Source organism: Danio rerio, chromosome 9 (assembly GCF_052040795.2).
Source record: "Danio rerio strain M-AB ecotype USA chromosome 9, GRCz13ab, whole genome shotgun sequence".
Lineage (NCBI taxonomy): Eukaryota > Metazoa > Chordata > Actinopteri > Cypriniformes > Danionidae > Danio > Danio rerio.
This window is the reverse complement of record NC_141029.1, coordinates 47,237,149-47,263,564: the sequence shown is the minus strand read 5'-3', so window position 1 is coordinate 47,263,564 and position 26,416 is coordinate 47,237,149. Positions and strand designations below refer to the sequence as shown.

Here is a 26,416-nt window from a genome sequence, read left to right as displayed (position 1 = left end):
TTCATTAAAACAGTAGAACAACAATCAAGCAGTCTCACTCTTGAGTCACATGACAACAAATGACAACGCACCGGATCCCAGTCAAAGCCACAGTTCAACATATAGTTCAGCACTAGCCAATAAAATCCTTTTAGAACGCCACACATCAGCAACAGGCGCAAAGCAACAGTTTGCTTGCCACAGGATTTAATTTGCTGCATCCTACCATCAGTCCTAAGCCTTTCCTTCTTTTCATCACAAGAACAGCCTCTCTGTGCTGGAGTGCGTTTGACTGCAGATTCACTTACCGCTATTATACAGCAGCGGATGGTTCTGGATCTCTAACGGCCTTCGATAAGGTCGTCCTGCTGCGAGTCTCCACTGCTTCCTGAAACACAAAGAGGAATAAAACATCAGAGCAGAGTTCAAGCTGATGCTGAAACCCTCAAATCAGAGCGAATCTAAACCCAGAAGACTCGCTGAGAGAAACAAGCACCATAAATGGAGAAATCTCCCCCAAAATCCAGATGTCACACGTTTCGTATAATCACTGTTTAAACACATCGTCTCTGCTTCCACAAACAACATGAAAACTGTCAAGTAAGCTTCAGTAATTCTTCATGCTAAAATAAAGATAGATAATGCTCAGTCCTGACTGTCTACTCTATCTATCTACCCAAAAAAGTACAAGGAGTGGCGCTCGCCCCTAACCTAATGTACTAAATAGCAGAATAATCCTAGGTGTTGCGAAATGTATGTCACGTGACCTTCTTACCTGTCCGCTTCATCCAAGTCTCGTAAACAACGTAAACTAAAAAACATGTACGAATAACGAACGGATATCGTGCACACAGAAACAGGCAACAACAAAATACACAGTTAGACGGGGTTTTCTAAACGCACGCAATCAATACAAACAAGCGACAAAAGCAGAGAAAGAGAAAAATAAAGCAAGGGACTAGCGAGTGGTCTGACGCGCGCTTTTATGACGGGTGGTCTTTGGAATGACTGACAGCTGAATGAACCAATGAACAGAACCTGAGAATACATGAAAGCAGATATGGGAGAACAGAGCGAGAGAGAGAGAGAGAGAGAGAGAGAGAGAGAGAGAGAGAGAGAGAGAGAGAGAGAGAGAGAGAGAACACAGAGCAACAGAGCACAAATAACACAAATACATAACACGGAGCACCCAGAGGAAACCTACGCCAACACAGGGAGAACATGCAAACTCCACACACTGACCCAGCTGAGACTCGAACCAGCGACCTTCTTGCTGTTAGGCAACATCACTGACTACTGTGCGACCGCGTCGCCCTAGTATTGCACAATATTGGAAAAAACTGACATTGTTATTGCTACAGTTGTAGCCGTATATTTGTTGTATTTTTGCCTCCCGTTCTCTCTCTCTTTCTCCACACCTGTCATTTCCGTTAGGTACGCCTTCATGACAGCTGATTGGTCAGGAGACCAGTCTATTATCATTGGGCGACGTGGCATGGTCATATTAAAAAGACGTCAGGATGAGCGGAGGGATATCTCATTTTTCCTTTGATCTCGTTTTTGTGTGTTTTTGCTGACAGGATTTTGATTTTCGTTGTTTTTGCGTACCTTTCGTTTGGGTAAAATTGCTCTGCATTACTTTTGCCTTTTTTAAGAATTTTGATTTTTGTACATTTTGTACAGCCATATCTCGAGAACCAATCAGAATCCGCATTTTGATTCACATGTTTTCAATGTAGCAGCACGCTGATATGCCGGCTTTTATGAGGAGACTGTTTTATTTAGATTCAGAAGTAGATTTTAAAATATTTAGTTCAATAAACTTCATAAACTTGTCCGACTGACACTGAATGGCAAATGAAAACGCCCTTTACCTCAAAACTCTCATTTGCCAGTCAGTGTTAGTCGGAAAAATCAGAGCGCTGCTACACTGAAAACATGTGAATCAAAACGCGGCTTCTGATTGGTTCTCGGAATATATCAGCTTTTGCTGTCAAAGGCAAGTGGCCTTTGGAGGCTTTTGCCAACAAACTGTTATTTCTGTATGTGCAGATACTGCGATTTAGATGATTTGAAGCAAAAATATTTGTTAAACATGTACTACGTGCCTAAAGCGTTCGCTCAATGTCATTGGCTTATTTTTGGCGGAAATGGCGTTTAGCGGCTTTTGTGTCTTAATTCATTCATGTTGTTCGAACACAGATCGATTAAGTAAACTATTAACGAGTTATCTTCCTGAACAGTACTCTTAAATTGGAAAAGTGCTAAGATCATTTCTCTTTTTAAAAGCGGCGACCCTTCCGTTCCAAATAATTATAGCTGTATTTCATTGATTTGTAGTGAAAGTTCGGGAGATTGATTTATAATCAGATTACGGATTATATTAAAATGTTCAATATTCTTGTAGACCAAATTTTTCTACTTTCTACTTTGACTAATACAGCCCTAATGAAATTTACAAGCGATGTGTTTATATCCTTTGACAAAAGTCAACCCACTGGTGCAAATTTTATTAATCTCACTAAAGCATTTGACATGGTTGATCATTATCTTTTGTGAGATAAGTTACATTCTCTAGGTTTTGATCGAAAGACTCTTTTTTGGTTAAATTCTTGCTTTTACAATAATTTACAAATATATATGTGTGTGTGTATGTGTGTGTGTGTGTGTGTGTGTGTGTGTGTGTGTGTGTGTGTGTGTGTGTGTATATATATATATATATATATATATATATATACATATATACATATATATATATATATATATATATATATATATATATATATATATATGTATATATGTATATATATATATGTATATATGTATATATATATATATATATATATATATATGTATATACATATATACATATATATACATACACGCGTGTGTGTATGTGTTTATTTTACATTAAATGATATATAATTTATTTTATTTTAATTTAATTAATTGTTTAGTAATTTTATTCTATTTTTTTTATTTGTTTTATTTTATTAAATTTAATTAATTCCCCTAGTTCCTGCTATTAAACTGCCAACTGGTGGCTTAATAAATCTTCATTGAAGAAAAGCAAAAAAGCACCTGTCAGTCAACAGAAGCGGTAATAAAACCCCTCAGAGGGACGTTATCATATTTATTTACAATCTCTATACATTTGTCTCTATATCCTCAGCCTTCTAATTGAAGTGTGTTGTCAGTCTCCTTCACCGCGATGTGCTTCCTATTTTTAGATCTCCATTTGAGGGCGGCCATGATGTCATCTATTTTCAAACCTCTATTGAGCTTTCTTTCCTTTTGCTCTTAGGCCTGCGTTTATGATAACAAAGAGGTGCAGTCACTCTTTTGACAGCCTTTCTTTACACCACAGATGATGAGGGAACCAATTTTCACTATGAACCACAGTCTGAGGCTCAAAAGATTGCCGTCTGCTTTGTAAAACACTCTCTCATGCCAACAAGTCTATTGCCAGGAAGAACTCAAACCTTGATGCTCGGTAGTGACATCAGTGAGATAAAATGTTCAAAACATGCCCTAGTTAGTGGCACTTGAAAGAAGCCACCTGCTGTCTCTGTTTGCTTGATTTTAAAAAAGGCTAAAAATAAATTAAAGTACATATTTCATATCATTGTTTTTTTATGCTAAAATTCATTCATTTATTTTTTTTCGGCTTAGTCCCTTTATTAATCTTTGGTTGCCACAGCGGAATGAACCGCCAGCTTTTCCAGCTACATAAACACTCATACACTCTCATACACACACATATACTATGGACAATTTTACCTGTACCGCATATTTTTGGACTTGTGGGGGAAACCGGAGCACCCGGAGGAAACCCACGCAAATGCGGGGAGAACATGCAAACTCCGCACAGAAATGCCAACTGACCCAGCCGAGGCTCGAACCAGTGACCTTATTGCTGTGAGGCAACAGCACTACTTACTGTGCCACTCCGTCGTCCTATGCTTAATATGTTCTGTAGATTTTTTTAAACAATATAATATGATCATTGTTTTTTGAATAGTGTAATATGGCAATTTTTATTCGATACATTTTAAATCTGTATTTTTTTATTTAATTTAGTTATAAGTTATTTAACTATCAATTTAATGTGTCTTAATTCAGTGTTGGCAGAATGGATAGCAATAAAAATGTACATTTTTGAATATGTAACAGTAGAAGAGCTGCTATTTAAAATTTTTTCTAACAAAATTCTTAATTTTTTAATTTTTTTTATTTAATAAAAAAAAATTATAAACTTTTATTTATTATTGAATTTATCCGTAACATTTTAGTGATAGTGTATTGAAATGCTTTTTGGACATCAGCTTTTACCTTTTTACTATAAAGTGTTTATTGTTTGGAGTAAATAAGTGATTATAAACATTAAAAAATAATATAAAATGTAAATATTTCATATTAACGTTGAGTTTTTTTATGCTTAATATTAGTACAATAATAATAAAAGAACAATAGATGGAGCGATAGATCCATTAATCTACTGATTGTGTTCACCTGTGCCTTATATGCCCACAGTTCGGGATGGATGGATGGATGGATGGATGGATGGATGGATGGATGGATGGATGGATGGATGGATGGATGGATGGATGGATGGATGGATGGATGGATGGATGGATGGATGGATGGATGGATGGATGGATGGATGGATGGATGGATGGATGGATATAATAATAAATGGATATAATGATAGATTGAAAGAATGGTAGAATAATAGACAGAATGATAGATTCATTAATTGTGTTCACCTGTGCCTTATATGCACAGAGTCCTTAAGTTAGCTTTCTAGTATTGGCTTCAAATAAATACGATAGAACGATAGAAAAATTGAATGATAGAACGATAGAACAATAGAGCGATAGATAGAACAAGAGATAGAATGATAGAACGATAGACATAGAATGATATAGATGGATAGAATATATCGATTAATAGAAAAAAAAGAAAGAAAGAAAGAAAGAAAGAAAGAAAGAAAGAAAGAAAGAAAGAAAGAAAGAAAGAAAGAAAGAAAGAAAGAAAGAAAGAAAGAAAGAAAGAAAATTTTAGACATTTTAAGACACCGCACACACCCTGAAGCACAAACCCATTTTTAGGGTTACAAAACATGCATAATTTAAACTTAATTTATTTACTTAACCCAATGTTGTGTTTTTGTCCATATTTCACTTAATGTTTAAACCTGTAAAACAAAAGAAAATATTTTTAAAATATAATAATAAGTCCCAAAAAAAAAAAGTGGAAGTGCCAGGTGAAAAAAAAAGTAAAGTAAAGCACAACAGGCTTATTTTCTGCCTCAATGAAACAAAACAAAGCTAAACAATAATGGCTCGACTTTCCACACAGGCAACTTTCTGTGAAAACATCAATGTCCGGGCAGAAGCAGAGGGACGAGAGGATTGTTTTAGCAGCTGACATGGATTACTGCCAAAATACATGTCAGTCTGCGAATAATAGATGTGTTTGGAGAGTCGGCGGAGATCGGGTTATGGCAGGTATACCTGCTCTGCTGTTCAGCTGGAGGACAGACACAATGTGCAGGCAGAAGGCCAGGAGTTCAGCAGGATCGGGATATGGTTACACATGGGAATCGGGTTAGAGGTTTTTCCTCAGGGAACTCTTACAGTATAGATGAAGAGAAACAATTGCAGATAAAGTGACAAAAGATGGACACGATCCTTTACAGCTACAGCACAAAAATAGCAGGCAATTTAAATGTTGACTAGTAATACAACATATTATAGTGCTATAGTGCATGCAAAAAAAATGCAATATTTTCATTCACTGCGATATAGATGCAATTTCAACAGATGACTTGTATAGTTTGTAAAGAACTCATAATTTTAGATGAGTTGGGACGAGATCAAATGGTGAGCAGAAATGAAATAATTCCTTTATAATAATAATGAAAATAACACTATAATTTTAATTGAATTAATATATAATTAACAAACGTTTATTTATTTTGCATAAATGGCTCAAGTTTGCTTCAAAGGCCCTAAAAACATGCAAACAATAAACTTTCACTCTAATGTTGCAAATTTGAAATGACTCCACTATGTTGTAACCATAATGCCTGCTCAACTGTAATCCAACTACATTGCAGATGCCTGCGATGAGACTATTGCAGACTCGCACATTGCAATATCGATGCTGAAATGATATATTGCGCAGCCGTACTTTGGAGTATGTGTTATAGTGCTGAACGATATTGGAAGAAAAAAACTACATTGTGTGATTTATATTGCGATGTTCACAAGATGACTTGAATGGTTTTATTTGGACAATAATGAATCAGTTTAGATTGATTAGGATTATTTTGTGGGGGAGTGACATCTGCATATATTTAATAAAATAATCACAAGCATAGATAACTAAATACACAAATGAAGGAGTCTAACAGTATTCAGTAACAAAATAAAATAATTAAAGCTGAATAGTCTTCATTGTATAAACGTTCGTTAAAGCTACACAATCGATTTGTGTTGGGGTGACATAAAGGAATTAAGTTAACTTGTTAGTGATTACAACTTTAAGTGGATTAAACATAAAACAAAAAAAAGCCTCAACAATCGTGTCGTTTTAAGTAAGTAGCTTAAACAAACAGCAAATATCCTTTTTTGAGTGTACAAACGCAATGAATCCTTGTGTCCAAATGCTTTAAGCTAGCTTAAATGCTTACACAGGCCTTAAAAACCCAAGCAACTGATTAATTTTCATTTAATTATGGATAAACTGTAACGACTCAGAAATGAACTGATGTACCAGGTCTACTGTAATCCTGACACATTGCAATGTGACTATTACTGACTCCCAAATTGTTGTCGACGTTTAAACTATAGTATTGTATTAATGTTACTTCAAAGGCTGATTGAATTGCTTTAAATTGCAGTTTTCATACAAGTTCCCTTAAATTTTATTTATTACTATCATCACTTATTTATCCCTAAATAACATATTTATTTAGAAAACTTGGCGAGAGCTATTTCATGTGTGGAAAAAAAAAGCTGGAGCAGGACGGAGAAAGCAGACCTCTGATGCAAATAATTATTCAATTAAATTCCATTGGTGTCAATATTTGTCAAATATGAATGAGAAAAACTATTTTAATTTAACTGTTAACAAGTTTATTTTGCTAGTGCTCTTTGTTAGTGAACAAATTACTCCATGAAAAAAAATGGTTCTTTTCTTGATAAACTTAACAAAAATCTACCAAGCTGCTCTAGAATGGCAGTCGTTCTCTGATTGTGTCAGTTTGACAGCTTGAGTGAAATATGCTTAACTATGCCCCTCCAACTGTTAGTTTGCTGTAAGTAAAAGATGAGAGGAGGAACACAAAAGTAAACCCACAAATCAATATTATGGGCCCTATCATACACCCGGCGCAGTGTGGCGCAAGGCGTGGCGCAGTAGTCTTTTGGTAGTTTCAGCTTGGCGCAAGAGTCGTTTTGAGGCGATGCGCTACGCTGTTTAAATAGCAAATGCATTAGCGCTCATTTGTGCGCCCATAGGTGTTCTGGTCTAAAAAGGGAGGCGTTCTGAGGCGGACCGCTGGCGTGTTGCTATTTTGAGAATCTATAATAGATTTTTCATTAGACCAAAACTAACCCGGTCTAAACTCCGGCGCTGAGTTGCGCCTCGCTTACGCACTGCTTAATACGCACAAGAGAGCAATAGGCAAATATCTTTACATATGAAAAATTTTAAATATTAAGGATATATATGATATAATAAGAATAGATATAGAATATAAATATAAAGGATTAAAATATTACAAAACATATGATTTTCTAGCCTACATAAATATGAAAAACCACTGCTTTTATGTCTTCTTCATCTCAGGAGGCTTTTTCAGTTCATTCATAACAATTTGCTTTTGTATAATATTACTATAATTAGCAGTATTATTTATTATATCCATATTTATATTTGTTTTATTAAAAACAAGCTTAGATTTGCCCACCTGTCAGGTTTTAGACCATAAGGTGCACAGCATGTGTTTTAGGATATAACTCAGGTTTTTGAACACATTTTGCTTTTATTATTCATTTATTCGTTTGCAGGAAATTAAAACTGAATTTAGAAATAGTTTTGAAACGAATATTTGCGCTTAACAAACAAAAGTATTTATTTATAGACTAATTGATGTCTGTGCGTAAAGGTTTCCCTATCCGAGAGCAAAAGTGAAAGTGATCCATTATCTCTCATTCTCATGCAGTAGATGCTGTTTAACAGTTTTCTGTAAAAAAAAAAAACTGTTAACTGTTTGCTAGTGAAATGCTCAGTTTTTCCACTTAGACTTACTTTGCGTCCTGTAAATTGCGAATGCGCTCTTGGCGCGACGCAGCTGATTCTTATAGGGAATGGGAAATGAGACTCTAATTGTTTTTTTCTTAAAACACACCTATAACTCATTAAGAAAATAAACTCAACCCTTTTAGACCATGCACCGCGGCGCAAGGCAGATTTCCCGTCCTTAAATTAGCAAAAACGCGTCCTGACACGCCCTGAAAGCGTTTGCACCCCGCGTTTTGCACTCTGCGCATGGACCGTCAAAATAGAGCCCAATGTTTCAGTTTGAAATGTGTAAACAAACTGAAATAAAAAGTCTTTGATTTCATTAATTCCTCAGTGTCAGTATAGGGCGCACGATCATATGTCACACTTGTTTGTTCCTCTGGTGTATTATTCCCACCCCTAGTTTTAAATAGATAAAGTCACGCACGGGACTGTGGTGGGTATACACCACTGCAAAGTGCTCATGAATGTGCACAATATACTGACACGGAGGTGAAGAAACTGTTGACTCAAGTCGTCATTTTTGTTTTGCTAAAAAAAATAAAAAATTGTTATGCATGCAATAGTATTCTCATAGCTTGATAATAAACTGAAGGAACCAAATCTGTTTTAAAGACTTTTTTGGTATTTTTGAGTAAGTAATTAACAACACAATTTTCATTTATCAGTCAACTAACCCTTTAAATCCAATCTTAAATTTTTAGATGTGCAAGAAGATAATTTCCCTACTGTGAGGAATACTTCCATTTCACATGGCTTTTCAGACATTTGACCGCAGTAAGAGAGTGATTAGTGACTGCGGTCAACACTGACACTCTGTTCACCCTTTTGGTCAGTCTGGCCCAAAAACCACAGAGTCTGCCTTTCACATCAGCTCAACAATCTCTGCTTCTGTCCTCAAACACTGCATGATTCAAAATGTGAGCAAAAAACCTCCCCCCCAAAAAAACAGCCTTTTTCTCTCCTTTTCTGCCTTTGAGATAAAAATTGGTTGTAAGATGAAGAGAGAGTTGATTTTTTTTTATGTTTTTTTAAATATTTTTGATAAATTTCGCATGTTTCCTTTCTTGAAAAACGAGTAGTGCAGACTTTTTTGATTCCTTTAATTCTAACATGCTTCTGTTTTGTTTTTTTCTTGCAGACAGGCAGAAAGAACAATAGATAGAACATATTGCCAGTGCTTGTTTTTCACCCAGTAGCTCATTAATTTATTGATTGTGTTTACCTGTGCCTTATATGCCCACTGATCTTAACCCTCGGGGTACTGTTGTGATTTTGGGGCCTCTGAGGTGTTTTGAAATGCCATGAAATTTTTGCTTTTTTCAGCTACTTATTACATAGTACTGGCCAACATGTATTTTATTTGTATTCAGCACAAACTGTAATACAATAATACTGAATGTACAATAATGACTTGGTTAGTAAGTCTTGGAGAAAAAAATGTAGCTAAAATAAGGTTAAAAAAAATAAGGTTAAAAAAAAAAAACACACTGAATGTGCCCAAACAAGACTTTTGAGTAACCAGTTTGGTAGGCTAGAATGTTTACTTCACACTAATGTGAAAATTATTCAGTTCTCTAATTCAAAGCCAACAATAAATCCAATTACAATTTGTTAAATTTCTTTTAGCTCATCTCAGCTCTATGCGTGAGTGACAATGGTCATGAATAATTTCTTTCATTGAAAGAGAAACAAAAGACACTCCCTCACTCACCCATTAAGGGCATTGTTATGCAAAGTCCATCTGCAAAAGCTAGCCCAAACTTGTTGTGTTACTTGCTGTATGACCATGTAAACACTCAGGGTAAACACTATACAGTGCACCCCTCACAAACACTGTTGCCAATTGGACGGTTTTCAATTTGATTGTGCGGGTAAAAATTTATATAGGCAGGTAGTAAAAATTTGGGCGGTTTTGCAACAGCGCACCACCCAGCCCCAGATATCCACCAACCCATCCACACCCGGACTTCACTTAGAAATCGGTTAGGATCTCCAAAAGAGACACCATTCCCCCATTTTGTATTCGCGGAGTTTCAGTGCATTTTACTGATTCGTTTCTAAAAACAGTTTGCGGAGAGAGTAAAGAATGAATGCCTACACAGTTTGTTTTCCTTATTTTGCAAAAGCACACACTTCTGTTGTTATTGTGCATGTACACAAAAAAAGTAGCCACCTAACAGATTTAATTGATGTATTGCTCTTATCTGTACGATCAAAACTGAAAGTGTAATTGAAGTTATTTTCGACGTTATCAGGAGAAGACGCCTCAAACGTGTATACGCGGACTTCGACCCCTGGGGGTTATGATTTCCAGTTTCAGCTTAAAATAAATACAAAAAAATGATAGAGAGAATGACAGAGAGAACGATGGAACGATAGATGGTACTTTCTTGTATTGCCAGTGCTTGTTTTTCACCTAGTAGTTCACTAATTCAATGATTGTGTTCACCTGTGCCTAATATGCCCACAGTTCTTAAGTCAATTTTCCAGTATTGGCTTCAAATAAATACGATAGAAGGGTAAAAAGAATGAACAGATAGATAGATAGATAGATAGATAGATAGATAGATAGATAGATAGATAGATAGATAGATAGATAGATAGATAGATAGATAGATAGATAGATAGATAGATAGATAGATAGATAGATAGATAGATAGATAGAACAACAGATGGAAAGATAGAACGATAGATAGAATGATAGAGCGATAGATTAAATGATAGATAGAATGATAGAAGGATAGATAGAATGGTAGAACAATAGAGAGAACAATAGAACAATGGATAGTACTATAGAACTTTTCATGTATTGTCAGTGCTTGTTTTTCACCCAATAGTTAAATTTGTGTGTTCACCTGTGTCTCATATGCACGTGCATAAGCAAGTTTTTTTTAAGCTAATTTACAAACAGACATATAAAATATCCTTCTGCTTTTTTGCTTTAAAATCATGCCAACCTGTTTCTATAACATTTCTGACCTTTTTACAGCATTAATTTTGTTTCCTTAAAATCTCCAAGTCCGTTCAGATAAAAATAAATGGCAAATAAACATTCAGCGAATCAGCACATTTTTCCGGTGTTACACAGGAATGCGTGAGATTGTGTAATTTGGTTCCCGCCTGACTGAATAAATATCCCATAATATAAATAACCCTGTAGTCAAAACGCTCTCTCAGCGGTGCAGTCGCTTTAAATAATGCAGGTTTAAAAAAAAAAACGCCCAGATGTAATCGGAGTGTGTTTTTCAGGCCCTTACTTTATATCTGACAATCTCTACCAACAAAAAGGGGTTTATGTTAGTCAATTAGCTTATTAACCCGACCGGTAACAATTGTGTGATACATTTCAGAAGGAGAATTATTAGGGATGTCAGTAGGGCTTTGTGGAGGGAACAGAATTAAGACATTACAGGCCTAATGAGTGCTAAAGAGCTGCTGATTCAGCAGAAACACACACACAGCGTATCTGCCTCTGCATACCAAACCAGTCTGTAACAATTACACACGCACAGAGAAAACATCACCATCATCATCTTCATTAATGTAAACACTGACGATCATTTGCATTTAAATAGCATTGGTTTGCCTTGATATGTTAATGATATATTTAAAGGAATACCCACAAACAAAAAACATCTCTCAGCCTCATGCTGTCAGAAAACCCTAATTACTTTTCCATAGAAATATTTTGGCCCTTTCTATCTTAAAAGACTTACAGTAGATGTCATATTTACTTTTTATTATTTTGTCTGTGGTTTTTCAACTTTGTTGTAGCCTTTAAAAATACACCATGCTAATTTTTATAATACTTACAGAGACTTGCACTGCATGGCATATTTACTTTTTATTATTGTGTCTGTTTTTGTGCATCTATGCTGTTGTTGAAGACTAAAAACATGCTAATTCTTATAATTCGTTTCTTTTTTTGTGATAAAATGTGTTGAACAATACATTCATATTTTGATGCTTTTCATAATGCTTTGTTACTTAAAAATTGAAATGGGTCTTACTAACAAATATTAATACATTTGACCTTTTCCATTTTTAAATTCCCCCTTGTATAGTGTGTTTTAAATAATAATAATTAGAATTAATAAATGGTAACTTCATTGACATTATTAACAACATGATTGTTTGTTATTTAAGTTGAAAAAATTAAGAAAATGTTGTAACAACCCCCAATAACAGTCCATGGTTTTCAATGAGAACTTATAAAAGGGTATTTTTATAATAACATATACTGTTATCTTAATAAATATATCATATTTTAACTTGTATTTAACAAGTTATTATTTAACTTGTTTAATTTTTAAAAACCGGTCATGCATATACTTTTTTGTAAAAAAAAACAAAAAAAACACGCAATTTAATTTACATTATTTTACATTAGCGCTGGAAGGTAAAAATCGGTATTAATTGACCGAACACCATTGTTAATATCTATAAAAAAAGTTTGCTATGAAGTTTCGGTATGGAGACTATAGTTTTATTAAATTGTGGCTGCTGAGTGCATGCCTAGGAAGCAATGCCAACAAACTTAGGGTGTCAGTTTGTCATATCCAATGGAGGCGCACACTAGACGCGCGAGCATTTTCCAGGAAGACCTAATTGAAAACATCCCAACTTTTCATGTAAGTATATATACATGACATAATGATATATGTAATATAATGATTCATGTAAGTAGAATTAACTAGAATCTGCTTCACACTTTGTATGGAATGTACACATTTCAGTAATAACGGCAGACTAATTACTTCAGACAAACACAGCGCACTCAAACACTGCAGTGCTTTTTACTTTTCTCCATAAACTTGTATCAGTGCTGCACCAATGGTTTGTCCGTTTGTCATCCTCTGAGAAAACGGTTAATGGTCACCTAGTTACAAAAAGATGGCAGGGGAGCACAAGTGCACAGCACATTGAAAAGGGTGAAAGAAGCCATGCACTTGTGCTTGTCACTTGATTTCAGAATAACAACACATGAAAATGAGTGCTATATAGCAGCAGTGAGGAGATTGTAAATAAAGCATGCAAGGATGTCGCCTGAATGGCTTTTTGGTTTCTTTTCTTGTGCATCCAAGCCACTAGCACCGCATCTGAAAGATTGTTTAGCATAGTGGTAACGCAGTTATTCAACTTTAAAATTTGTAATGTTGCAGTATGATTTTAAATAATGATGGTTGGTTCCTTTTTTTAAAAGCTCAGAAATGATCATAATATGTGTTGTTGACAGAGATTGAGATTTGCTCTATCATTATTATTCACACCTTAAAATTTGCTTTGATTGTTTACTATTTACGCTTTACCGTTGCACACACTTTAACATTTTATTTATCAAGTTTAAGAGTCTCTTTAACACTTGAGTTTGTTTTATTATGAAGAGATCAGATATTTTAATTATTTTTGATTTTGATTATTAAAACTATTTGCCTTAGTAATTAAATAAAATTTGCCTTTAAATTTAAATAAATTGGTTAAAATCCTAATATTCCTAAATGTATTATTAAAAAATATTCAATAATTAATATCGAATGAGATGAAACAATATCATAATATATCAATAATACCACTCTCTATCACTTTGATCAATAACTTTTTACACTAACTTTTAATGACACTTTCAGTCATTTGGTATATTTCTGTATTATATCATTTAAAAGCTCCATTTAACGGGAGGGGGGGGGGGGGGTCCACAGAAGATTGCACAGGTTGCAAATTGCACAGGTATGAAGCAACATAAAAATATACCAATATTTAAAAACAATGACCATTTTCAATTAAATGAACATTGACCTGGGCGAAGCAGTGGTGCAGTAGGAGCCTCAGCTCAGTTGGCGTTTCTGTGTGGAGTTTGCATGTTCTCCCTGCGTTCGTGTGGGTTTCCTCCGGGTGCTCCGGTTTCCAAGACATGCGGTACAGGTGAATTGGGTAAGCTAAATGGTCCGTAGTGTGTGAATGTGTGTGTGGATGTTTCCCAGAGATGGGTTGCGGCTGGAAGGGCATCCGCTGCGTAAAAACTTGCTGGATAAGTTGGCGGTTCATTCCACTGTAGCGACCCCGGATTAATAAAGGGGGTAAGCCGACAAAAAAATGAACATTGACCTTTAAAGGTAACAAGCTGTCATCAGTTTAAAGCACCCAACACCAAAATAATTTTTTTTTTTTTTTTTTTTAACAGACACTATCACTCCACTTCTCAAACCTCGCAGCCCCTAAATCAATGGCCATCTCTCAAGCGACCTTATTAATATCGTCCAAACATGATTTATTATTTATTGCAGCTGAATGTCTACAAGGGTGCGGGTCTGTCTGATGGATATCTGTGCGACAGGAGCCCATTATTTCCAGCATGTCATATTGAATTCTGCAGGAGTGCACTCAATTTTCCCTGAGCCGCAGGCCCGGGGCCGAGGGGACACTTTCAGCTGGGAGAGGGGAAATCTGACAGGATTTCGCTCTGTCAAAATTACATTTCAGTCAGATGGAGACGAGCTTCTGCATGCTGCTAATGGATTGCTCTTCTTTCCCCCCGTCCTGACAGAATGGAGAATCAATGACTGCGGGACAACAGCTCTCAATTCAATGAGCGTTGATGACATTTACAGACAGAGGAAGACCTGTTCTAACTTTTTACATCATTTTGATTATGAATAGATTGAAATGTATTTAAAAAAAAACATTTTGATCTGTTTGCTTTTTTGCTTTAAAAATATGCAGACTTTAATTATTTTTACTGATTGGATGTAAAAACTAAATATATTTAGATTCTAAAGAATATTGACTCCATTGGTCATACAAACTAAATATTGTTACAAATGCTGTTTTTTTTGCAAATATAAAATTTAATATAAAAATTTACAAGAAGAGCAGTGAATTTTCAGCTGCCAAGAATTATCAGAAATGGACAGCACTGCATTATAAAACCCATTCATTCCAATGGCTTGAGCTGTGTGAAGGGCTATTTGTTGCTGTGCTGACCAAAACGCAAAAGCTAGGTTGTGTGCACCAAAGTCACAATTCTAAAAACCAGATTATTCTGCTCTAGTATGGGCTGCAAAAACTAATTTAAGATATTTTTAATTCTGTTGAATATTTTACTTGAAAAATTGTTCATACAAACTGTTTTCATAATATTGTTGTGGTTGTCTGTTTTTTTGTTGTTGTTGTTGCTTAAATTAGTCAAACAAGCAATATAATAAAATGTAATATAAAAATACTAGGATGCAAAGAATTTTCGGCTGCCGAGAATAATCGGAAATAGAAAGCACTGCATTATGAAACCCATTCATTTCAATGGCTTGAGCTGTGCAATGTTTTTTTTTTTGTTTTGTTGTTGCTGCACTGACGAAAACGCAAGAGCTAGCTTGTACGTGGTATAGTCGAAATCTTAAAAAACTTAATATTCTGCTCTAATATGGGCTGTAAAAACTAATTTAAGATATTTTTGATTCTAATGAAGATTTTACTAGAAAAAATTGGCCATACAAAATATTTTTATAATATTGTCTATCCTCATGTTTTGTTTAAATTAGTCATACAAGCAATGTAACAAAGTGTAATATAAAAATACTAGGGCTGCACCAAATTTTCGACCGTTAAAAATGATAGAAAATAAAAAGCACTACATTTTGAAACCCATTCATTTCAATGGCTTGAACTGTGCAAGGGTTTTTTGTTGCAGTGCTGACCAAAACGTAAGTGTTAGCTTGTGCAAACCATGGTCAACATCAAAAATGTCCTTAATATTCTGCTCAAATAATAGCTGTAAAAACTAATTAAAGATATTTTGATTCTAATTAGCATTTTTACTTGAAGAATTGGTCACAATATTTTTATAATATTGTTCATCCTCATGTTTTGCTGAAATTAGTCATGCAACAACATAATAAAATGCAATATAAAAATACTAGGAATGGACTGAATTTTCGACCTTTGAGAATTATCAGAAATGGAAAGCACTGCATTATAAAACCCATTCGTTTCAGTGGCTTGTGCCGTTTAGGGGGGAGCTTTTTCTTGCTGTGCTGACCAAAGCGCAAGAGCTAGCTTATGCACACAATGGTCAAAATCCTTAAAAGCTTAATATTCTGCTCTGATAAGGGCTGTAAAAACTAATTTAAGATATTTTTGATTCTAATAAACATTTTACTTGGAAAAAATGGTCATACAATGTTTTTTATAATACTGTCCATCATCATGTTTTGCTTAAATCAGTCTTACAAGCAATATAATAAAATGTAATATAAAATACCAGGGGTGCACCAAATTTTCAGCCGTTAAAAATGATCAGAAATGGAAATGACTGTCTTATGAAACCCATTCATTTCAATGGCTTGAGCTGTGCAAGGGCATTTTGAATCTGCGTTAAAATCCTACTGTAAATAGCTTAATATTTTGCTCTATGGATATTCTGCTCATGTACACATATACACATCTACGGATTAAACTGCACATGCTCACAAGCTTGTGTTTTTGTTTGTTTTTTTAACGAGTATAAATTAAAATGTAAAAAGTATTACTTTAAATTGCTCATTTATTACAAAGCATTTTTATTTTTGTTTTCCGGCTAAGAGCATCCAGAATATCTGGTTTTGCATTCGGCCAAGAATATTCATTTTGATGCATCCCCACACACACACAGAGAGAAAATGAAACAAATTTTAATTTAATATCAAACAGAATTGCTGAGACCAACACTCAAGTCATCATGAAATTACATTTCTTTTCTACTTCTATGCGAAATTGCATAATTCAATACAAATGTGATTTACTCTGCATGCTACTAATGGATTGCTCTTCCACCCCCCCCATCCTGATAGAATGGAGGATCAATGACTGTGGGACAACAGCTCTAGATTCAATGAGCGTTGATGACAGTTACAGACGCATTCAGTCTCTGATCTGTGCCTGAACCGTCAGTTATGAGGAAGATCAATTCTGATTGTTGTCGCAGATTATCTATGAGGCCAAGGGTAATTTCATATTCATGCTGTTTGTGGCATCTAATTGAGCACGGGCTTGATTAAAATTCATCTCGCTCCGTGTGGTCTCTATTTCAGGCAGGTTGGAGCAACAGCTCTGTCAACCAAATTGGCTCCGGCGAAAAGTTCGAACTCGTTAATCAGCAGAGGGAGTGATAATGTACCACTGGGAAAAAGTGGTGTTAAAAAAAAAGATATGACAAGCTCCACATAGAACTAAACATCAATCTGGTTTAACGAGACAATGTCACTGAAATGACCTGAAGGGATTTATTAAAAGGAAACATGCTAAGAGCTGAACACGTTCATATACAACTGAAGTGGTGTAATGTTGTGGACAGGTTTGTTGTGTTGAGGAAATCGGGTTGAACTTGCAGAAAATTTGTTTATTTCTGAATATTGAAAACGTGAACTGAGGAACTTTCAGATGGAAAAAGAAATTGTCTTACTTTCTCTGAACTTTATTCATTTATGGTTAAATTTATGTTAAATTTAGATTCAGTTACATTTATGGTTAAATGTACCATAATATACATAATTTATATACTAAATATGTAATATAGTAGGTTATGCACAAACATATCTACAAAGATTTTTTTTCTGATTTCCCCTCACATACAGTTAAAGTAAGAATTATTAGCCCCCCTTTAAGCTATATATTTTTTCGATAGTCTACAGAACAAACCATCATTATACAATATTACAATATAAAAAACTGTATAGAAATGTCTTGAAAAATATCTAGTTAAATATTATGTACTGTCATCATGAAAATTATGTTTATTATTATTATTATAATTTATTATGTTTAGAAATGTGTTGAAAAAAAAATCTTCTCTCCGTTAGAATTTGGGGGAACAAATAAACAGGGGAGCTAATAATTCAGGGGGGCTAAGAATTTTGACTTCAACTGTAGTTACATATTGAAATATATATAGGAAAAATATATAGAAATACTTTTATTTTTATTTTTTAATATTGTATTTTTTTCAAAGTGTATTTTGCCTATTTTTATTTTCCAAAAAAGACAGCACAATCAAACAAATAAATAAATAAACAAACAAACACATTATTTAATTAATAAATTCAATAATAAATAATTGTTAAAAACAAAGTAAATACAAGAAAAAATAAAAACTAATAAAAAGATAAAGTAGAATTTATCAAAGCATTATAAATATATATATATATATATATATATATATATATATATATATATATATATATATATATATATATATATATATATATTATTTTTATCCATCTCTCTATCTATAAACTAGGGCTGAATTATATGTCGTTTCAGCATTGATATTGAAATGAGGTCATTAACAATAGTCACATCACAGGATCTGCAATGTCAAGTTTAGCTTCACTTTATTCTTCCCTCAGGAAATTTGAGTGGAATTACAGCTGACCAACAACCATATTGTTGAGTGATTGTAAAGCTGAACCACAAGAGTGAAAGAGTTCTTGTTTGTCTTTAAATAATTTGTGTATATGAAATAATAATGAAAACGTATTGCAGTTAACTTGCACAATGAAGACTAGGGATGCACCGATTCCGATACTTGAATCGGATATTGGTTCGATAATGCATATTTTTGCTGGATCGGTTATCAGCCAGCGGGTACCAATCGAAATCTGAACTTGTGCGTACGCTATACTCTGTGCTTATAAGCCAACTAAGCCATGAAGGTAGCCTATTATAAGGCTCTAGAAAGTTGTCATGTAGGCCTACTATATCTCAAATGTTCAGAAGCCATTCAATAGTTTAAAGTGAAGCACAGATGAATATTCACGTGATTACATTCATGCTCACTTTAGTGCTTCCCTCCGCTGCATCTGTCAATCATTCTCCATTCATTCACAATTCAAACTGCGTCATGTTCATGACAACACAAGAAACTTTCTCCAAGATTATTTGTTCCTGTTAGTTTTAATAATCAGAGGAGAAATGGATGTAGTTTTGAATAAAATGGGTTCATTTTGACCTGCAACATGGAGTTCATTGCTGTTTCTAAATCATGTTGTGCTGTGCTTGTTGAATCAGCAGATAGCATTCGCAACACTGGAGTAGAGAGGGTTTTACCTGCTCTACACACACCAAGTGGGCCTACCTGAAACTTTAAATTAGATAAGGCTCAATAATACATTGGACAAATCCTCAACACACTGATTTCTTCCCTTTGTGCTTCGGAGGTGTCCGCAGATACCAGAGGGCTGCGAACTGTCTCAGTGATGTATCAATCGCTTCATTCATGCACCAGCACTGCAGACACGACGTGCGCCACTCCGTAAAATTATTTTGTAATCGTAAAAGTTTCTGCTCTCTTATCCTTCTGAGTTTATTCTTCCGAGGGAAATACCCTCAGTGTTGTGAATAGTTTGTAAAGCCTGGCTAATCGTGGTCAAATTGGTTGATTAAATTATTAAAAGTGAAACTGACTTGCGCAATATGGATTCATTAACAGAAAAAAAAAATTAGCCTAATATAGTTAACTCTGAAACTGTGAATATTTCATATTATTTAAATTAATATTTTATTTAACAGACCGGTTTGTGTTTTGATTAGGGTCAATAGTGGTAGCCTATTGCAGATTACAAAGAAAAATCTTAATAAAAAAAAAGGAAACGAGCTGGACCACAACAGATCAATGTCATAATGAATGCTCAAATAATGTAGCCTAGTTTACAGCAAGCATCATGTCTTTAGTTAGATTGTGTCATCTGTCATATACAGCAGGTCTATAGTTCTGTTATTTTTACTAAAGAAGTTTATCACCAGAACTATAGAAACGGTGTTATGCTTAGAAAGAAAAAATAATAATAATAATAATAAAAAGCACAGTATCGGGATCGAATCTGTATCGGTTGATATTGGTATCGGGATTTGATCGCTTCCAAAAAAGGTAGCGGTGCATCCCTCAAGTAGACTATGCAGTTTTATTTGCTTACAATTGATTCAACTTATACTCTAATACAGTTAGACTCAATAAAAACATGCAACTATGCAGGTTATCAAGCCTACGAAATCATCGCAATCACAATAAAATTAGGAGGTTGATTCAAATTTAGATATTCAAGTCATCTTGTGGAATGATTATATTCACTTTGCAATATTTTTTTTTTTTTAAATCACAGAAAAGCTAAATATCGCAATGTCAAATTCTTTTAATATCGTGCAGCCCTAATAAAATAAATTATTTATATTTAAAAATCTAATAAAAACCCAAAAAAACAAAGCAATTGAATAAACAAACAAAACGTCATTACGCTGAGGTTCGACGAATCAGTCGTATAGAAAAAGTGATTAGCCAGAGTCTCATTCAGAAAGACTTCACATTTGCAGACAACAACAGACCAGCGAGCGTCCAACTGTGAAATGGAAACGACTGAAAAGAAACACACTGGCGTTTTGTTTGAATGTAACGGATCACACTCTTTGGGTTAAAAAAAATAAATATATAAAAAAAAGGTGCCAGAGGAAAAGAGGTGCTTCCTCTAAGCTTCTTCTGCGTGATAACATGCAATTACGTTAAGCATGGCACTCAGAATGAACCCTAGCAAGACTGACAGTCGCTCTTAATCCCTCCTTTCATAGTGGCGGCAAATTACATACTGCTGAGGATCAGTTACATTACAAAAACATTACAAGCAATCCTACAGAATTATCTACAATGACCACAATGCAGTGTTTCTCAAATTAGTCATTAAAAAAAGCTTGAGCAGACTTCAAACATCAAACCAGAACAGCATCTCAGAAAACATTTGTTCATTTGTTCATGACATAAGAGAAATCAAGAACATTTATTCACTTATGAAAGAAACTATTCTACCGTTACTACTTGATATAAAAACTACTGTATAGAATGATTATTTTATTATACTAAATTATGCATTTTTATACATTTTTGGTGTATAAATAAACAACTCAAAAGTGAAATTAGCAATTCAACTAAAATAATTTTGATTTATTAAGTTAAAATAGTATATAAATAAATTATTTTACTTAAAAAGCAAATGTTTGACTATAATTATCACTTTTGTTAACTAATTATTATTGTGAATATAAGGATAACAAAATGCCTATAAGTTTTACTGTATTTATTATTTTTATCTAAAATGAAAAGCAAATGTTTGACTATTATTATATCACTGTTGTTAACTAATTAACCTAAAGGTTTTACTGTATATTACTTTAATATTGTAAATATCAACCATAAATATAAATAACTATGATTTTTCATAAAGTAATCAATATGTACATATTTATGTACAATTTTATAAATATAACTGTGTAAAACACTTATTTATAATATTATTATAATTCTATAATAATAATAATATTAATAATAATAATATCAATTTAGTTTTACACAATTATATTTATATATATATATATATACACAATATATGAAATTATATTTTTATAAATGTAATATGTACATATTGCACTCTTTTGCGCTTTCCGCCACCTTGTTTTACACTTTTTTCATTTTCTTTTGATTTGTTTACTTTTTTCACGCTTTTCAATTTCTTTTGCACTCTTTCACTTTCTTTTGCACTTTCTATAGCAATTTCAGTCACATTTTTGCACTTTCCTTCCCTTTCTTTTGTTTTTTTTTCCATTTTCGTTAGCCTTTTCCACTTTCTTTTGCACTTTTTCCACTTTCTTTTGCTTTTTAAATTTGTTCTTTTGCTTTTTTCCCCACTTTTTTTGCACTTTCACTGTCTTTTGAGCTTTCACTTTCTTTTGCACTCTTTCACATTTTTTTGCGATACCAGTCACTTTTTTCCACTATCTTTTGCACTCTTTTCATTTTCTTTTGCACTTTTTACTTTCTTTAATTCTTTTTTGCGCTTGCTTTCTCTTTCTTTTGGAATTTCTCCACTTTCTTTTGTGCTTTACCTTCTTGAAGAAAGAGAAAAAAGAGAGAAAAAAAGAGAAAGAAAGATTATAGGTTTGTCTTACTTCTTTTTTTCTTTTGCTTTTCCTTAATTTTGTTAGTTCCTTTTACATGTTGCTTTCTTTCTTTCTTTCTTTCTTTCTTTCTTTCTTTCTTTCCTTCTTTCTTTCTTTCTTTCTGCATAAAATGAATTCTCTTAGTGTACAAACCTATTTAAAAGTGAAATGGTAGCTCACAAAAGCGTTCCTCAAAACTCGTGTACTATTTCAAAGATAGCTTGTTTCTTTTTTTTCCCCCCTTTGAACCGCCTTCTGAGATATGGACTTAGATATGGACTTATATACTATTATATAGAAGTCCATATCTCCCACCACTACCAGCCAGATCTTCTCACCCAGAGCCAATTTAGAGTGTAATCTAGTAGCCTTCACTGCTGAACAAGAAAAAGCCGACACAGAATGTGGATGGATTGGGTCTGGTGTTGCCCAGTAAATGGATAGCAGAGGTGTGCTGTTGGTGTGTTGATGGCGTGTGTGCGGCGCTTGCAAACAAGAGGCTTTTCTCACAGGCTGATTCACTTAAGCTGTATCCTGAAGGAATATTGGCTGCTCCGGCATGGCACATTGATGCGTCTCCAGAATAAATGAAAAGCACGGCTGTAATCTGCTGCTGATCTAGCATGGCTCTGGGAGTCGGGCAGTGGACGTGACTGTGGAGACGATCTGGATCCTCTCAAACCTGCTGTATCACACATGGATCAAATCCTGTGGTCTACAGGCGCTCGGATGAAGAGCATGCTTTTAGAAAAAAGTTCAAAGAAGAAAAGAAAAAGACACAAGCCATGCTTGAAATAGTGCATAAGTTTTGAGAAATGCTTTTGTGAGCTGCCGTTTCACTTCTAAGCAGATTTCTGCTCCGCGAGAAGGTCTTTTTCTGCACTGCAAAATAAATAAAGAAAGAAAGAAAGTGCTAAAGTAAAAGAAAGAGCTAAAAAGAGCGAGAGATAAATAAAAAAAGGGTTCCATTTTAACAATATAGGTGCAAAGTTTAAAGCACATGGCGCAAAAGCATTAAGGGCATGTTCGAATCCACTTTAGCTATTTTAAGAACTGATAAATATGCTCTGTGCCTAACATGGTTGAGCTTATTCTCTTAATGAGTTCTGGGTGTATTTTGAGAATAAACCAATCAGAGTCCCATCTCCCATTCCCTTTATAAAGTCAGTTGTGTTGTGCCATGGCGCATTTGCTATTTACATGGCGGACTTTTGGTGGAAAAACTGATCGCTTCACTATCGAGTTAAACAGAGCATCTGCAGCGTGAGGATAAAGAATGAGCCTCCTCCAATCAGCCTTTACTTTCAGTTTCTCTTTTGTGGATAAGGAAACGGTGTGGCAGCACTCTGTTAAAGAAATCCATCAAGTAATTTTGTTTGTTAAGTGCAAAGATTTGATTCAAAACTATTTCTAGATTCAGTTCTAATTTCCAGCAAACGAATAAATGAGCAAAAATAATGAAGTGTGCTCATTCTATTATTTCCAAACACACATCCTGTTCTAATGCCCCATATGGTGCTGCAGACGTCTCCAAAACCGGACAGGTGGACAAATCTAAGCTTGTTTTTAATAAAACAAATATAAATATGCGTATAATTCATATTACTGATAATAAAAACATTATATAAAAGCAGATTGCAATGTGTAAGTGAGGCGCAAAACTAACGCTTTCAGCTGGTCTATTGCACAGTTTATTTTACTTCTTCAAAATAGCAACGCACCAACAATGTGAATTAACACACCTCCTCTCTAGATCTGAACACCCATGAGTCCACAAAGTGGCGCAAATGAATTTGCTAATTTAACAACATGGCGAAAAACAAGAAAATTAAAGCTGCGCTGGTCTGAAAATTGCAACATGTCAGGACAAACACGTTTTGTACCCTTATGGCACCGCGCGTGTATGATAGGGCCCAACGACAGTGAAAGCACAAAGAGAAAGTGAAAAAAGAAAGTGCAAAAGAGACCAAATGAAAGTGGGAAATAAAGACACAAACAAACAAAAAAAGAGTGACTACCAAAAGACAGAAAAAAATGGACAAATGAGTGAATGAACAAACAATGAAATTCTAGAAAAACCAATAAAGGCCAAGAAAGGAAATATGAAAGATAGAAGGAAGAAGAGAAGGAAGGAAGCAAGCATGCAAGCAAGAAAGAAAAAGATAAAAAAAGAAAGAAAGGCAAGAAAGAAAGCAAGAAAAAACAAAAAAGAAAGAAAGCAAAAGAGTGATAGAAAGAACAAAAGAACGAAAAGAGTAAGAGCAAAAAGCAAAAAATAAACAAGAGAAAAAAGTGACTAGCAAAGGACAGAAATAATGAACAAATGAAAAACTATGTAAGACAACAAAGGAAATATGAAAAAGAAGAAAGGATGGGAAAAAGAAAAAAGAGGGACCAGCTAAGGACAGAAAAAAATTGACAAACAAATAAACGAATTAAAAAAAAGAAACTAAACTAAGATGCAAGCAAGAAAGGAAGCAAGCAAGCAAGCAAACAATAAAAGAAAGAAAGAAAGACATGTAGGAAGGTATGTTGTAAGTAGGTAGGTAGGGAGGTATGTAGGTTGGGAGGTATGTAGGTTTTTAGGTAGGTATTTATAATTTTAATCACAGTTGAGTCATTCAAATTATTTTTCGAATTGTTAAGACAGTGAATGCTTTTGGACTGTTGAAATATATGTGTTTGTTGTTGTTTTTTTAGCAAAATGACAAACTCAATGTCAGCTCCCGTACACTAACACAACAATTCCGTCATAATCACTATGCCAAAAATATCACTTCACTCCCAAAGAATCCTCCACTCCGGCAGCTCACAGACAGGTCCTGCCCTCCCATCATCCAGAAACACCATCATCCCATCACAATCCTCAGCTAAAGACGTCAATGTTGCCGGCGGCCAACAATCTGCTAAAAACCAGGACATCTCCATTCTCCTTCGGGACATGAATGAAAGAGACCCTTAATGCAGAGCACCTCAGGCTCTTACTGTATCCACCTCCATTTCCTCTCAGAGAAAGATCACATCTGCACAACAAGCCAGTACACGTCAGACAGGACAGCCATTATCAAATGCAGCATCTTCCGTAACGAGCCTTAGGCAGAGACGGGCGGCCATGATGCTCTCAGAAGGCTTTGTACTCGGGGAGAAAAGGAAGTAGATGGAGGAAGACACAATCTCTTATTGCCACTGTGGACAGTAAAGAACAAACTGAGGCCGTGGCTCCTATTTTAAGGTCAGGAGGATTGAGCTACAGAAAATTAAACCGCTGATGAACCCATCACAAGAGTTACAGCCCTTTTATTTGCTGTAATCTTGATCCGTCTGCCTGTGTGTAAAATATTTTGGGCTTAAAAGAGACTAGGTGACAAACAGCTACAAAGCATCGGAGACAACCAGAAGTCCTATTTTCTTAAATCGATTTTTTAAATCTAATTTTTAAAAATAAATTAGATTAAATTGTCCCTAAAATCACAACAGTTCAATAATACTAGTTTTAAATAAATAGCTTGTAAGAGCAAGAACATTTCCAAATGTAAATAGATAGAATAATAGAACAATTATACATAGATAGACAGAACAAATAAACGGCAGAACAAACGCTAGAACGAACGATTGAATAACTGATAGGACACGCGGTAGAACGAAAGTTAGAACAAACATACGATGAAATGAACGATAGGTCAAATGATAGATTATAGAACAAACAACAGAAGGATAAAATGATGAGAACGATGGAATACAAACTATAGAATGAACTATCAATAGAACGAATGGTAGAACGAACGATACAATGAACGATAGAACAAACAATAGAATGAATGATAGAACAAACAATAGAATGAATGATAGAACAAACAATGGAACATACAATAAAACAAACAATAGATGGATAGAATAAATGATAGATGGACAGAACAAATGATAGATAGATAAATAGATAGAACAAATGGTAGATGATAGAATGATAGAATGAATTATAGAATGAACAAACGATAGAACGAACTAACAATACAACAGATAGATAAAACAGATAGAACAAACAATAGAACAAATGGTAGAACGAATGACGGATATAGCAAATGATAGATGGATGGAACGAACGATAGATGGATAGAACAACCAATAGATGATAGAATGATAGAACGAACTATCAATAGAACAAAGGTAGAAT

General features: G+C 34.4%; 1 protein-coding gene across 2 annotated transcripts in view; it reads right to left on the bottom strand.

Annotated features, from left to right (window-relative positions):
* adarb1b (adenosine deaminase RNA specific B1b) overlaps window positions 1-26,416 on the bottom strand; it is a 321,626-nt gene that overhangs the window by 213,711 nt on the left and 81,499 nt on the right. For both annotated transcript variants that reach the window (XM_087268391.1, XM_087268392.1), the window contains exon 2: window positions 288-367. The gene's annotated coding sequence lies outside the window, so the exon portion shown is untranslated. The remainder of the gene's footprint in view (window positions 1-287; window positions 368-26,416) is intronic.